At 48.0% G+C, this 4,162-nt stretch overlaps 1 non-coding gene across 1 annotated transcript; it reads right to left on the reverse strand.

Annotated features, from left to right (window-relative positions):
• Positions 1 to 260: 260 nt before the first annotated feature.
• On the reverse strand, positions 261 to 332 carry TRNAS-ACU (transfer RNA serine (anticodon ACU)). The gene has a single exon. It is a non-coding gene; the product is annotated as a tRNA-Ser (tRNA).
• Positions 333 to 4,162: the final 3,830 nt, after the last annotated feature.

The following is a 4,162-nucleotide window of genomic DNA, read 5'->3' on the forward strand; positions in this document are numbered from 1 at the left end:
ACGCTCGTCGAGGTTGTAATTGGTTTTATAATTGTTTTTTTTTTGGGAAAGGAAATGGCGCAGTATCTGCCTCATATATCGTTGGACACCTGAACCGCGCCGTAAGAGAAGGGATAAAGGAGGGAGTGAAAGAAGAAAGGAAGAAGAGGTGCCGTAGTGGAGGGCTCCGGAACAATTTCGACCACCTAGGGATCTTTAACGTGCACTGACATCGCACAGCACACGGTCGCCTTAGCGTTTTTCCTCCATAAAAACGCAGCCGCCGCGGTCGGGTTCGAACCCGGGAACTCTGGATCAGTAGTCCAGCGCCCTAACCACTGAGCCACCGCGGCGGGTGTTCGTCGAGGTTAAGCTGATCTGATCTTTTTGCGCCGAAGATGGAAGTCGATGAAGACAACGACGTGCAATGCACAGCGCGAGAATGTGTTGCAGTTTAACGCGAGGTGTGATAGGCTGCGGCGATAGCGTAGTGCGTAGCAAAGCTGATCTGTTCGCGCCACCGTGAGTTTGAATCCTAGTCGCGGCATTATGTATTTAATTAATTCATTCATTACTTCACGATCAAAGCTGCAAAAGCCGGGACATCGCTGTAGCCTTGATTTTGATATTGAATGAATGAATGAATGAATGAATGAATGAATGAATGAATGAAATACATAATGCCGCGACTAGGATTCAAACTCACGGTGGCGCGAACAGATGAGCTTAGAGCTTTCGCTCTAAAAACTAAGCCCTGTCTTCAGAAGCACTGGAGGAGGTGCGTTTACGTCAAGTGTGCTTGCGGCTGTGCACAAACAGGAAAAGAGCAGAATAAACGCAGTAGCCATATAGATGCGGGTCAGTAGCCATATAGATGCGGCGAAGTTGAAACGAAGCAGGGGGCGCCAGTTTCGCGCATGCGTGAAGTCAATTACACGCCTCCGGAGGGGGCGTCAGTTGAGCGAAGGTGGTGGTGGGGGGGGGGGGGGGATATAACCGAGGTAAGGGTTAGACAGGAATTTGAGTCCGAGAGGCCCCACAGTTTTGAGCGACTTGACGGTCGACGGAGCTCCACTTACTCGCCGGCTTGCCCCTGCTTCTCCTACTGCTGCGATGCGATGACACGGGCTCTGTCCACTCTCTTGCTGTTACTACCCGGATAACGGCGAGGTGTCGCATTTTCGATGAAGCTGATGATGATCAAGCGGTTTCATCACAACAATAATAAAATAATGACAGTAACAAAGGAAGAAAAATTTGGAGCTCCCGCCGTGGAAACTGATATACGTTCGCAAGGCAGTTGAACGGCGTCCAGGAGAAATAAAAGGGACAGGGTAGAGGGGTGCGCAAGAGGGAAAAAAAATAAAGGACGGAAATAAGACGACATAAGGAGATGGGAAGAGGTAAGAGTTGTTTATAAAAACTGCGCAAGTAACCGAATGCACGCTAAGTGATCGAAAGCAGCGGACTTGCCGCAAGAAATAAGAACAAGTCCCCGTATATATCCAGGAATAGCCTGTAGAATGCTAGTAGACCTCAAGCAGCCATGAAAGTTGAAGGAAAAAGGTGAAGAATCACAGGAGGGAGGGAAGGCAGTGTTGGGGCAGGGGGGAGGCTGTTCGTTTCTGCGTTTCTGTGATAGGAAAATGAAAATTGGTTTTTGGGGAACGGAAATGACGCAGTATCTGTCTCCCCTATCGGTGGACACCTGAACCGCGCCGTAAGGGAAGGGATAAAGGAGGGAGTGAAAGAGGAAAGGTGGTTTTCTTTTTTGGTTTGATTCCTAGAGTTTTAGTGAAACCGCCATGTTTCATTTTGTTTTGGATTCGCTTCGCAAGGCCGTTATACTTACGGACTGGAAAGGGTTAACTTTTATTTATGTTTATTTTTACTATCCTCCACTAAATTCCATGTTAGTCAGGTGCACTTGTCGGGCCCGCGGTACAGCACCCACGTACAGGACGAGGCCCCTCATGTTCTGTAGGACTTCCTGTGCGCAACAAACGTTTGTACAACTTCCTGACTGCCTAAAGTATTGTCTGCGCGAATCGTTAAAGACTCACAGACTACACACATCTGCTTCCATAAAGCGGGCAGAATGTTTTTAGTGTTCCCATTCATTTGTTTGCTATGCACAGAATAAATCGCACGCAGATGTTACGTGCAATGCAAATGTGGAATAGCGCGTTTAAACTTCTTGTTTTCTTTCCTCTAGTAGGGATTTCCTTTCAACTCGTTTCATTCATCCAGTAGCACTAATGTTTTGCAGTAGTGGCTACATTGGAGGAATCTACAATCGCCGTATCCCTTTCAGTAATTATTTCTCTCTCCATGCCAAGGACGGCCATATAAATGTGGCGAAGCTATACTTGCTTGAATGAATTTTCTTTCATGTCGGAGGTCACGTTGTCAGTCCCAGTGTTGCAGAATTGACTTGATAAAGAGCGAATCACACAGAAACAAGGAATGTAGGCCAGAAACTTACAGTATTTACTGCGCTCGTTGTAACACGTTCATCACGAGATACGCGCTCGGGCGGAATGTAAGAAAGAGCTGTCTGGTGCCGCTGCCCCCCTTTTGTGACGTGTTCGTCTCGTGGTATTTGCGCGATCCAGGTTGGCCTCGGACGGACAGACGGACGGACGGACGGACTGACGGACGGACGGACGGACGGACGGACGGACAGACAGACAGACAGACAGACAGACAGACAGACAGACAGACAGACAGACAGACGGACGGACGGACGGACGGACGGACGGACGGACGGACGGACAGACAGACAGACAGACAGACAGACAGACAGACAGACAGACAGACAGACAGACAGACAGACAGACAGACGGACGGACGGACGGACGGACGGACGGACGGACGGACGGACGGACGGACGGACGGACGGACGGACGGACAGACAGACAGACGGACGGACGGACTGACGGAAAGACGGACAGACAGACAGAGGCAGGCAAACAGACGGACGGACGGACGGACGGACGGACGGACAGACAGACAGACAGACAGACAGACAGACAGACAGACAGACAGACAGACAGACAGACAGACAGACAGACAGAGGTTAGACGATTTTTCTTTGGTTAGAACCACCGGATAAGTGTTTTCGCCCTAAAAAGCGACTGTGCTGCGAAACGGTTTTTTCTAATGCGCTGTTTGTCGATCAAGGTCAGTTTTTCTGGAAACATTTGCGCATTTCTAATGAAACTGCAAATGAAATATGACTCGTGCCTTTTTGTCTTATTCCGCTGGCGAAAAGTAGCAGATTTAAGATCTTTAGTGGTCAATTCCTAATGCTACCCTCTGTCAAAACGTAACCCCTGAGTGCGCCAGGAAAATTCCGAAATGTGGAACATTGCGTCAACAAGGAACAGAGTGAATATATTAGGTACTTGTCTTAAAGTTGTTCCTCAAAATTAAGAGCAACGGTAAGCCTGCCGGGACTACGGTCATTGTAGGTATGACTTTGGTCTTAGACATTACTCTTCTCTTCAACAAGATCATGAAAAAAATTACTAATGGGTTCTCTTTCCACCGCCATTGTTAGAGCGGTTTCCCAGGGGATCAACGATATAATATAATTCACTGACCGCCATGGCTGTTGCTAGACCATCTACAGCCCAGTCTCCTGTACGCACACATGATAACACGATTTGTTTGCAACGAGTGGTTATCCATTAACAGAACCATGCTATATAAAGTACTCGAATGTTCGTGCAATTTGTTTCTAAATTTTGAACACAATTTGTGTCTCCAAGTTCGACTTCTTTTTCCTCAAAACGCTTCGTTTGCGGTTAGCTCTGTGTCGTTCCTTATACACGGTTTTGATGTCTGTAAACAAACGTGTCTGCTGATGATGATACTATCTCCAAAGTGCTTCGGGTATCAGTGCGCTGATGTAGACGAGGCGTCTCGCGCTAGTGTTTGTAAGGCAGCGTGGCAAGCGAAACATTCTGAGCAGTACTTGATAAGGCACCGGTTGAGGTGACGCGCCAGCTTTTAATGTCCAAATTCTTCAAACACGAGGTATCCTGGAGATAAATGGCACGGTTGCCAGAATAAAAAAAAAAAGAAACGGTCGACAAAACCGTGTGTACGCATCCACGTGAAGGAGGCAGTTTTTCGGCTGGCTACCTGGTCTACGGCAAATGGCAGAAATTTTCAGCGC

Source organism: Amblyomma americanum, chromosome 10 (assembly GCF_052857255.1).
Source record: "Amblyomma americanum isolate KBUSLIRL-KWMA chromosome 10, ASM5285725v1, whole genome shotgun sequence".
Classification (NCBI taxonomy): domain Eukaryota; kingdom Metazoa; phylum Arthropoda; class Arachnida; order Ixodida; family Ixodidae; genus Amblyomma; species Amblyomma americanum.